Source organism: Mustela lutreola, chromosome 3 (genome assembly GCF_030435805.1).
Source record: "Mustela lutreola isolate mMusLut2 chromosome 3, mMusLut2.pri, whole genome shotgun sequence".
Classification (NCBI taxonomy): Eukaryota; Metazoa; Chordata; class Mammalia; order Carnivora; family Mustelidae; genus Mustela; species Mustela lutreola.
Window position 1 is genome coordinate 147,130,108 of NC_081292.1, and position 12,662 is coordinate 147,142,769.

Sequence of the window (12,662 nt, forward strand, 5' to 3'; positions counted from 1 at the left end):
GCCATTATTTTTCCCCAGTAACGGACTGCGTAACTGAGCAGTGCCTTCTCTTACCTGTTGGGCCAAGCTTGCCGTGGACGACTCCTTACCGCAGCTGCCGGGTGCAATGCATGGTCTCAGTTTGTCTGATTTGCAGCGGCTTGTGCCAGGAGAAGCTGCTGTTTAGCAAACCGCAGGATCCTGTGTAGATAGCCAGAAGGGAGAAAACTTTAGAAGCAATGGAGGTTAATCAGCCTCTGAATTCTGCCCCTTAAGAAACAAAAGACTTGTAATTCAGGCTTTGAGTACAAGACACAAAATGGCATTTAAGTAAGCACTGAATGCAGGTTGATCAACTGAGAAAAATAATGAACACATGAACAAAGGGAGGTTGGAGCTGGTACCAGGACTGCGAACCCATGTGCCTCCAAGACCAGGCGAGGGGCATTGATGGGGATGAGGAGCAGGCTGGGTGTGAGACCACAGGGGAAGAGGGGAGGGCTCTGGCGACCTGGTAGTTCCATGTCTCAGCTTAGAGGGAAGCCAGCTCTCCCATCCAGCTGAGGGTTTCCACTGATGCCATAAAGAAAAACAGAACCGATGATGCTACAACTGGAGATTTTCAAAAAGAAGACAGAAATGAGGATTTTCATGTACAAAATCTCTCGTTTTGTACTGTAGAATTAAATTAAGCAAAACTTTGTGCCAGTCAAACAAGGCTGAAGCCAAAGGCTCCTGGAAGGTCAGGGTTAGCTCATGGGTGGCGGTCTGGTACCTAAGATCTAATGCAACATCTTCAATTTCCAAGTAATGAGGTGGTGTTCCAGGGGCTGACGCAAACGGCTGCTGGCGGGGCAAGGACTCAGCTAGTTAGTGGCAGAGCTGGGGCTTCTGAGCACGAGTACCTTCCCTTTTACCCACAACTTCTCACTTTCTTGGGGCTACCCTGAGACTGGCTGCATCTGAGCAGATCTGTGGACATGACAGACTGGAGGCCAACTAGCAGCAGGCTTCAGTTGATCCGAGCCTTGGGTCTCAAGTTGCATTTGTATAAAACTTCATACCAAGAGGCATAATTTTCTGTTCTCACCAATTAAGTTATATGAGTGCTGGGTAAAGCTGGGTGACTTAAAATAGGATGGTCCCTCATAGGAAATAACACTCTGACTGCAGGTCTGTGTTTGGAGTGGTGTTTAAGCCATGTGGCCAGATGTGAAGAATGGCAATGCTACGGGTATGGGCAGAGGCATGAGGGGGTCCTCCTGAAACTACCTGCTGGCTCCGGTTTCCACTAAAAGGCTGCTCTTTATATGAGATGCAGTGTTGTGTGTCGGCTAAGTGTGTCGGCTAAATACTGACTCAGCTGTTTACTGTGCCTTAAGCGCTCTAGGTCTCATGTATAAAACTGTGATAACACGACCTGAATCATAGAGTTGTACTGAGATGTAAATGAATCAATACAGAGAAAATGCCTAGAAAGGTATTTGCACCAGGTAGGGGCTCAGTAAATGTTAGTATTTGTAACATACACCAACATTTATTGAATGCCTAATGTATACTAATGCCTATATTTATTATCTGTGAGCATCACCACAATCCTTTTTGCTTTATATTATTGTGTTAAGATTAATAATGAGAAAAACCATGACCTTGACAGATGCTGTCTTGTCTAATTTCACCCTGGTGGGTAGCAGAGCCAGTGTTTGAAACGAGGTCTACCTAGCTTAACCATTTGTTTAACCCACCTGTCCAGTGTCTTGTTAGTGATCAACTGAAGATGTTCTTCAGATCTTTGAGGGGAGAAAAAGCCAACTTTGGTCAAACAACAAATACTTATCAAGTCAAACACCAAAGAAAGGGAGTCCTAAAAACAAGCAATCAGAAGCACCGCAATGCTTGATAAACTCTTCTGACTTACGTCAAAATGTACTGTTCTAGAATGGGAGAGTGCCACGTGACTGAGAGTAAGGCAGGAGAGGATGTGGTCAAGTTTTAGTAACCCTCACGCTTACCCTTTAAAACGCTATGGCTCTTCCAAACTATGGAAAGAACCTAGATGTCCATCAACAGATGAATGGATCAAGAAGATGTGGTATATATACACAATGGAATACTATGCAGTCATCAAATGAAATGAAATCTTGCCATTTGCGACAACGTGGATGGAACTAGAGCGTATCATGCTTAGCGAAATAAGTCAAGCAGAGAAAGACAACTAGCATATGATCTCCCTGATATGAGGAAGTGGTGATGCAACATGGTGGCTTAAGTGGGTAGGAGAAGAATCAATGAAACAAGATGGAATTGGGAGGGAGACAAACCATAAGTGACTCTTAATCTCACAAAACAAACTGAGGGTTCCTGGGGGGAGGGGGGTTGGGAGAAGGGGGGTGGGGTTATGGACGTTGGGGAGGGTATGTGCTTTGGTGAGTGCTGTGAAGTGTGTAAACCTGGCGATTCACAGACCTGTACCCCTGGGGATAAAAATATAAGTTTATAAAAAATAAAAAATCTAAAAAAAATAAAAATAAAAAATAAAACGCTATGGCTCTTAATAGATTAATAGTCATAAATCAGGGGCGCCTGGCCGGCTCATTGAGTAGAGCACATTTCTTTTGATCTCGGGGTCGTGAGTTTGAGCCCCACCCTGGGGGTAGAGATTATATAAAAATAGATAAAAATAAAAACAAATCTAAAAAAAATAGTGAGAATTCAAATTCCGTGGAGGTAGCTTTTAGGAATTGAAACACAACTTGGATATGGACATTGGGAAAATGACATCTGGAAGATTTACTTTAGCATCTTAAAAAAATTCCTCATTTTTACAAAATGATTATCTTCTACACAGAGAAAGAATGGACTAAAACATAAACATTTACTAAAGTGTGTGAAGCATGAATATGAAGCATCTTATGTAAAACATTATTGAATGAAGAAAAGGATGCAAGGGATAAAGGGAATGAGCATTTACTGACTGCTAACCTGAGCCAGATCCTATGTCAGGTAACTTTATATACAGTTTAGAATTCACCGAATGAAAAATAACAAAACAGGGCCAAAATAGGTGTAGAAAGTCTGTGTATGGCCAACTCAATTTCTCATGGGTAGATATTTGCATTTATACATTTCATATCTTACTTGGACCTAACTCCTTATCTTGATGGCCCATTCTGTTTAGTTGTTTTTGACACATACAAAAAAGATAAATATAATTAATTTAAGCCAAGCAACCGAAGGGGGGAGTATCCTTTCAACCAAAAGATTAAATTATCATCGGTGCTAGGAGAATACAAACCAGGAATCATATAGATGCAGAATTTCTCTACTTTAGGATGAACATTGCCCTAAGAAATAATATCTGCTTTCAGCAATAATATAGAAAGCAGGAATATATGGTACAAGACAAGATGAAGAATATAAAACACTTTCTTCCATTTGATTTCTAAAGTATAATTTTAATATTTAAATTTGAGGCATAGCAACTTTACAGAATTTAAAGCGCGTCCACATCCAAAAGTTGGTTTTGGAATACAAAACAATATTTCAAAGTCAAACAGAAATGAATTTGCTCATTATCTACTCTTTTGGATAATTGCCATTATTGCTATTTCTCCTTGGGCAGATAATTGAAAATTGACTATATAAATTGTTGTGTTTTTCTGGGGAAATAGCCTAGACTAAAAATTGGTCACCCACCTCTTAATCTAAGTTACAGTTTTACTAGGCCTAAAAATAATAGCTACTCTAGTGCATTATTCTATTATATCTCATTACTATCTTCCCTTCTTTTTAGCTTCATATGGTAAAAAATAATTCTGGGGGTGGCTCAGTTGGTAGAACATGCAACTTTCGATTTCTTATCCTATAGACAAGTTGTGAGTTCAAACCCACTTTGGGTGTGGAGCCTACTCAAAAAAACAAAAAGAATTCTGCCCATGCCACTTTTGTCGAAGGAATCACATTTGTTTTGTGTGTCTCTACATGAGAGTGAGTTATGAAGTATTTTAGTGACAGAATAGGGGAAGGAAGGTAGTGATAATATTTAGACATGAGATTTTGTCTCCCCAGTTTTGCTGCAGCCCACTTTGTGGCAACGGAGGGATTTACACCGTGAACCTCTAGTGTCAAAATCTGGCCACATGCGATCCTGGTTTGTATGTGGTCTATCTGCAACCAAGGACTTGAATAAAGACTGACAGAACAAAAGAGAAAATGGGGCGCCTGGGTAGCTTCTGCCTTTGGCTTGTGTTGTGGTCTCGGGGTCCTGGGATCGGACCCCACATTGGGCTCCCTGCTTGGTGGAGAATCATCTTCTCTCTTTTCCTCTGCCTCCTCCTCCCTGCTCATGCTCTGTGTCTCTCAAATAAATGAATAAAATCTTAAAAAAAAAAAAAAAGAACAAAACAGAAAGAGCTGCTGTGTGGGCTATTTATTAACTTACCAAGGTAAGTTCTGTGAGTTATTAGGAAACCAGGTGGAGGTAGTAGCTGATCTATTTAGTTAAAGAATTGAGCAGACAGAACAGGGTTTTCATCTCTAAGTTTCAATGATCACAGACTTAATTTTCCATTTCTCCTGTCACAGGCTGGATTGCTAGGCAAGAGACCTTGAGCCTCTGAGATATCCACACAGGAAGTTTACTGGGGCATGTACTCGGGGGAGTGACACTCATGCCATGGTGGGAGGGGAAGGGAGAAAGCAAGGGAGAGGTGGAGCTGTGATGTAGTCACAGGGAGGCCCGAGTCCATGCTTGGACTGCTGTAACTTCTGCTGAACTGGGTCTTCCCTATTCTACACAGAGTATTATTCTAATCAGGATTTCCAGCCTTGCTGCTTTGTCAGTGGTCTTTATTGTTGCCTTTCTGAAAGAAGCAATAGAGTTCCTTGGAAACAGAAGGAGCCCTACGAGATACGACTCAACGATTTGACCATCAGGGCCTCAGTGACAAGGTGATCAAAGGAACAGGTAATGACGATGCTCCAGCAACATCTGGGATAAAATACTTAGGAAAAAAAGCCAATGGAAGTTATTTTGTTTAAGTATGTCCATTTCTTTAGGTGTAAACATGGTCATTCATACTAATAAAGTAGAATGATAAAAACAGCACATGTCTTTGTTTCATGAAGTCACTAAATATTTCTGGAGGGAGTTCAAGTTGTATACTGTAAGGTGAGAGAAGATTTTAAGTGTATTAACCCAGCCACACAAAGAATTTCAATTAACATCATTCCAGCTTTTTTTTTTTTTTTTAAGTTAATTCCTAGGAAAGATGAATGAAGCCAATTCCTCCTTACAAATACCAACATCGTTAGGAAAGGAGCTAGTGTGAGAGACTTCACCATTGGCTGGGGTAGAAACCTTCTGGGGGACCATTCTGTACAAGGCTGCATGTCTACTGGAGTTTTTCTTCTGAGTCCTTTACTTCAAAGAAGAAGACAACAGGAAGACCCAAGATTTGACAAACACAGAGAAATTATACGGAAACTCCTCTCAGCTTTGCCCTTTATATCCTACTTGAAATCTTGGCACCGGAGATTTTGCAAAACATCACTTAGGCATCTGATTTCAGAAAAAAAATAGTAGACTTCAACAGAGGAGAACGTGCCATGATTTTAGTGCATGAGGCTAGAATCTTGAAACACAGTAAGAAAAATGTGGATGATTCTAAAATTCAGTGACTCTGTATTGACTATCTCCATTCCATCATCTGCCATGTTTCTGTAACAAGAATCAAAGCAGACAGGAAGTGAGGATTTCTGAATACTGTTCTTTCATGACATAAACCACTGGGCATAAACTCTGTCTTATACATCATAATGTAAGCATGGAGCCTTGTACCTGGTAGGAGCTCAGTCTCTCTTAATATCTTGATCTTAGATGAACTGATATAATATGGCTACAGCCACGCTGTGGATTCTAGAATCAGCTTCTTAATTTCTCTCCTGTAATAGCCACTGTTTTAGTCAACAAAACGATTTTCTATTTTTATGGTATTCTACTAGGAGTTGGAAATACAAAAGAACTCATATCCTTCTTGAGAGAGATAAAAGTCCGACAACAAAGTACAGTAATGAAGATACTGAAATACAAAGGAGAGATCCTGAGCAGTGTGTGTGTGTGTGTGTGTGTGTGTGTGTGTGTGTGCATGTGTGCATGTGTAGGCCTTCCTTGGTGTGTGGTCAAATGCATTTTTCTCTTGAATGAGGTGTTCAGAACACTGAAAATTAGGAGCAGTTGCTCTACTTGTTCTGACTGAAAAATATGAACACAGTTAATGTTTCTGTTAGTGAAATAGGGGATACTGTGAGGATAAAGAAATTTAGCATAGAGTCCCAAATCACATGGCCTGTTTTTCCTGATTTTAGGCTAAAATACATGGGAGCTAGTCTTTTAACAGTTCAACAATATTTTTATGTTCCTTTTAAGAGCAATTCACATACTAGGTCTTGGGGATTTAAAGAAGCATGAAGAAAATCCAAGCTGTTTTCAGTCTTATTAAGAAATTCCAAATATCTAGTACACTATGAGCTTTTTACAAGTTTGATATAACTTTGCGATAATTTCCAGGAATACAAATGTCCTAAGGATTGTTTACTTATAAAAGTTTAGCCTGTGTAAATGAGTTGCTTCACAAATGATTTTGGTACAACATGAATTTACCTTTTTAACAAGCAAACACAGAACAATGAATAGATCCTTGTTTATATTTGGCTGTCAAACTTTTTAGCTATAGTTTTATCTCTGCTTTATTAGATACCAAAGTGGGTTCTGAAAATTAAGACCATTCTAAAGTATGCATGCAAAGAAATTCTGCAAAGCCTGCATATTAACTGAGTCAACTATTGCCTTGCTGGATTTTTCAGGTCATGCTCCACATATCTTGCAAATACCGTTATAGTAAATCATGCCATGTAAGCTCATGGAATTTGAACATGACTGCTGATTTTGAACATGACTGATTTGAACATGACTGTCTGCTCCCAGTTAGTTCCAGTAAAAATTCAGTGTGACCTATCTGTGGGCAGTTGCTTTGCTTTGCTTTTTTTTTTCTTTCTTTTTCTATAGGCATTTTATTCTAGATCGGTCTTCTTAGGAATGGGTATGGCATCTGTCACTAGAGATAATGGGTGAGAGAATAGGCCAGTGTCGGTACAAATATATCACCACCATTTAAAAAAAAATAGCAAAACAAAACCAACAGTCTAAAGTGCATGCCCTATAGACAATCAAAGCAGCCAAAGCACCTTTTAATTCAAAGGGTAGCATCCTGACTTGACATGTAGGTAGAAAGCACTCCTCCTTCTGATTTAAGAGGTTCCCTACCATACCCACGCACATTTAATGCAGATGCCAGCAACCATATTGACCAGAGAGAGGCATGACAGAGAACCCGTAGCAGCTTCTACAGAGGGAGAGAAGTTGGGGAGGTGGTGGGGTGGGGGAACTCACAGAGAGGTCACCTTTGTTTGTAATGGATCATTCTGAATGGAGATGGCTGTATTTCAAGATCAGTGAGACTTGCTGAAGTTGCGGAATGGCAAGCAATAGGTCCATGTGGGAACAGTGCATATTTTCTTCTGAAACATAAAACTCTTCTCTTACCCTAGGTTTGATGGGTACTTAGATGTGCAAAAAGAAAAAAAAAATGCACATCTGTTACTTCCAAACTGGACACATATTCCTCAGTAGACCTTCCAAAGGAATGAGAAGTTAAACCTGCCCCTCTTAAAGTGTTTTCATGCCTTGGCAAATTTGTAAAAGAAATCATTTCTTTTCACTCATGTGAAAAAACACAAGTTCTTTAAATTGGAAAATAAAAATAGGTGAAGCTTATAGACTAATGATCTCATAGAAGGATTAAATTTGAATTTCAGACACTTAAGAAATAGGTTCCTAGAAGAAAGCTTACAAGTTTCACTACAGTTCTGTGACATGAAAGGTTTTATACCTGCTATTTTAGTGCTTTGATTAATGCTATTTTTTTTTTCAAGGTTTGCTATCCAGAATGCCCTGCTCCCTAAAGGTCCTGGAAGTCACCCATACCTCACACCTTTGACAGTAAAGTCATCTGGGCTGCTTACTGCTCTCTTGCCTTGAACTTGTCTAATATTTAAGCCGCCCACTCTGTTGCTGAGAACAGGGTGGGCGAACTACACCCTCACGTTTTCTTCTTGTGTTATCGCCTGATTTCTTTGCAGGAGGAAGCTGTATGCTTTAACTGGACAGATCTAGGAGAAAAACTATTTTTCTCCGAAGATAACAATCAATGACCTTGGGCAATATGTGCAGAGCTCTCCGAACTTCTATTTTAAAAATTATCTGATAAACTTCCTTTGGATCTATGTGGTGTTTTCTTTGTGTGGGGCAAGAAGTGGGACCTACTAAGCTTAGCAAGCTTAGCTGGATGTTACTTAAACGGTAGGCAGTAAACACAGATGTGCTCTGTAGTGCACAGATAGCTAGAATGATCAATTTTACAGTTGAAAGTTACATTAACAATTACCTGGTCCTTATATGCATTAAACTTAGTGCAACTATAGCCCCAAAGATGCAGTCCATCTGTTCCTTCCATTAAAACCTTCTTGGTCTGATTTCTTAAAAACCTAAAAACCAATCCACTCATTTTTCTCTTTTAATGAAAAATAAAAAGAAAAACTTGAGAAAAGTCACAAATCAGGGCAACTGTGTGCGTACTCCTTGTAATACATTTCCCTTGGAAAAAAATGGTAATAAGTACAAAAGGACCTGTGAAATACGCCTCCATTAAAGTAAAATACAGCTCTTGCCCAGGCTAAATGCATACCTAGACCGGCCCACTACTCCATGGGATCATGACATGTATGATGGAATGAGGGCGTAAATAGGTCACTCAGAGTGTACTTTTTTTTTTTTTTAAAGCATTCCTTGGGGATTTTTGGGTAGATGTACTGCATGTTCTTTCATTTCTGTAGGCTTTGTGCAGGAAGCGAATGGAGCTCACTATGCTGAGCAAAACCACCTGCTAAATCTCAGAGATGGGTGAGCTACAGCAAGCCCATTCCTCCCACGCCCCCCAAGGTCCTGCCAGGGGCACAGGCATCAGCCCATTTTCTTCTCTTCCTTACCTGGGAGATGCAGTACCTGAAATCATGCAGAATCAAATAGTGTGTGTTCTGAAATCAATAGAGCTAACTGCATTTGTGAGATCTTGAGGATGATAAAATACCACATATGCTCACACTATACCACCGCAGCAACAGTTTTTATTTTTGTAAGGCAATTATCAACTTATGTATAAATGATTACAGTATTTGAGATCCAAGATCCTTGGAAAATCTGATGTTGCAATCAAAACATAATTGAGCTATTTTGGAATAGAAAGCCTATTTGCTCTTCAAAACACGTAAATATCTAAAAATTAAATGATGACCCATTTAGAACAGTGTTGCTTCACTGCAATCTTTTAAGGGTTTACTTTAAAAGAACTGCCTTGCCTGATGGAAAGTTTCTATAGTCTGATGCTGTTAGTTCCCAACCTGGGGTGTGTGTCTGTGTGTCTGTGTCTCTGAGGGTGTGGAGGGAGTGAGTGGATGTGGTCAGCATTGATGAATTAATTTTCATCATGGGATCTGATCCAAAAATCCATCTGTACACCAATCATTATTTGCAGCCTAAATAAATCATGTCTGGTACATGTAGGTACTATTATATTTTTCAAATGTGTACCTATGCCCTGGTGATAAGAAAAATGTGAATTCATTTTAAAGTGTTGTGGGCTTCCCTGTAGATTTTTGTTTTTCCTATCTTTCAATCCATGGATTATAAAGACAGAGCAATTACCTACAGGCAATCACAACATTTCAAATGTTAAGAAGGAGTTCTTATTCCTGGGTCAGATGCACTGCAGTAATGTATCTCAAGAGTTGCTGATAAAATAGTTACAAGAGGGACGTGCTAGAGATATGTAAAATAATGGGGATATGATGGATATAATTGAATTTTCAACCATGAATGAGTTCTATTAGAAGAATCATTAAACCATTTGGTTATGTTAAGTTTAAATGTTTAGGCCTAACCCCAAAATAAAGCAAGAAACAATGACTAGTCATTATCCCTAGGGATAGAAGTGAATGGTGGGAGCAGCCAGCGCAAAGGCATTTACTCTAGTCTTTCTACCTCTAAATTGCTTCCATGGTTGACAACAGATATGAATCCAACTCCTACTTTATATTTTAAAACATGGTTAAAATACAAACATCCGCATATAATGAGATTAGCAGTCTTTTTGAAGTCCAGGGAGGTGCTGGCTCCTGGGTGCCTCCCGCACAGCCACTCTTTTCCATTAAGCTTGCATTAGAAGGCTGAGAATTATTTCTCTTTCTTTATAACTCTGGAGGCTTCTCCCAACTTGACAGTGATGTGCATCACACATTAAAGCCCTATGCTGGGCACTGGGCTGCACACTTGTATGTCAACACGTCCATGTGTTTGGCGCTACGGGACTTACAGCCAATTCCCATACAACTGTGTCTTGTGCTACAACTGCCTCTGGGTGCAGAGAGAAAAATGATTCTTGACTCCTGCCACCAAATGTGTTGAGACCCCCAGGGAGCATTTATGAAATCCCACTCTGTCCTCTACCAGGAGGAGACTCCAGTTGGCTGCTCCATGGTGTCTTCTCACAAGAACTTTGTTAGAGCTCGTATTGGGTGTAAGGGATGCCCAAGGATCATGGGATATTGAATGCACGCAGACTCAAAAAGCTGTAGCAAATTCCATGCAACCTTCGCTAATATGGCAAATTAATCTAAAATAATTTAAATTATGCCCCAAAAATGCTGTCATGCTGAATTACCCCAGGTTAAGTGTTGTCGTGTTGTATTATGGCATGGAATGGCATTCAGGTAGCTCATTGTAGCAAATAAAAACATTTATTTCCTTCAGGGAGATTTCATGGAAAGCAGATGCACTGTTACTTTTTTCTAAGAACTATAGTCCAATTTTAGTAATGCATATGTGAAGTGGATAAAACATCACAAATATAAGATTCCAGGTTTTTTTTTTTTTTAATGCGTAAGCTAGATAGATCTTTAAATTTTAACTATAGCCTGGGGGAAGTGAATTATTTAAATCTAAGGTTCACATTTCCTCTTCTGTCACCCATGTCTACAATGATTTTCCTTATTCATTCAAAGGGAGGATAAACACGATGGGGTGATTTTCCTAATTGATAGCTTTTTTTGATTTAGGACCAATATGAACCAACTGGCTTTTCCCCCACTATTGTCCTTCAGGACATAATCAGAGCCTCAGGCCCTGATCTTTGCAGTAAGTGTATTGAAAACTGTATTTTATGCTCATATATACATATATGTGTATCCAAAGAATCATATATATATGAGAGCTAACAGAAATTTTATTGAAACTATATTATATAAAGTCTTTATTTTCTACTCTTTCTATTCTATCATATCACATAATATGATTTTTATATATATCATGATATATGTATGATTATATAATCTAACCAAGAGCATGCCGTCCCAAGAGCCAGTACGCTAACTTATTATTCATGTGTTTGGCTGTTTCACCGTTTCATCCTTTGAAATTCTGTCATATAGAAATAACTTGCAACAACTATATTCAGTAAATGGCTCTTTTGAATCAGCTCTTCATGTATAGTTTCTAAATTCAGGTCCAGAGGATGTCTCCTTCCTGCAGATGCTTTCTCTAGACTCCAACACTCAAAGCTCAGTGAAGTGAGGACCCCTAGATTAGGACATAAAAACTGTGTACCTAAATTCTTCCTTGTCTGTGAGGACTCATCAGGGACGGGTCTCATTCACACAATTGCCCAGACTCACGCACAAAGACAAGGTTCAACAGATTTCTTTGACTTCTCAACAGAAGCCTCTCTTCTGTGAAGGTGAAAAGATAAGTTTAAATAGAGTGTGAGGCCAAATTGTTTCTGGAGTTTTTTAATATTAAGAATAATTCTAAAGTTTCAAAATTTATGGTCAGGTAGGGATGCAGAATTGCAGATAATACTTTTAGTGTATTCACCACTCTCATTTCAGTTTGGGACTTGCATTTATATATTTTTATGTTTTGTTTTGTTTTGCTCCCTTGAGAAAGTTTAGGGGGAAGGTTTGAATGAGGATGGGGTGACAGTGGGTTGTAGGGGGAGGATGGTACCGGTGGCAGTTTTCCCTTTCTAAACATTTGATTTACTGGTTAAAAAACCTAGACGCTCCAGAGGTTGTTTAATCATGGGATTCCAAACTTCAGAAGGCACCACACTGGTGCCTGGGTGTCCCAGTTGGTTATGCCTCTGCCATATGGGAGAGGCATATGCCATGACCTCAGTTCAGGTCATGATCTCAGGGTTCTGGCCTCGAGTCCCTCATTGGGCTCTCTGCTCAACAGGGAGTCTGCTTCTCCCTCTGTCTTCATACCTCTCGCTCATGTGCATGTTATCTCTCTCAAATAAATAAATAAAATCTAAAAAAAAAAAAAAAAAAAAAAGAAGGCACCACACAAGAATGTTCACTGCTGACTGTCCTGGGAGGTGCTTGTATGTTCCATATTTTAACTCCTGGGATCCTTGTCTCAATGATTTTATGTAGATGATATCAAATAATGGGAAAAAATTAGTTGGACTGAGATAGAGCTAATAATGAAATGCTATCATTCCCTCAGCATG

General features: G+C 39.5%; 1 protein-coding gene across 1 annotated transcript in view; it reads right to left on the reverse strand.

The window, feature by feature from the left end:
- Positions 1–12,662, reverse strand: part of B3GALT1 (beta-1,3-galactosyltransferase 1) — a 534,182-nt gene that overhangs the window by 40,232 nt on the left and 481,288 nt on the right. Inside the window, exon 3 of the mRNA XM_059167119.1 lies at positions 55–180. The gene's annotated coding sequence lies outside the window, so the exon portion shown is untranslated. The remainder of the gene's footprint in view (positions 1–54; positions 181–12,662) is intronic.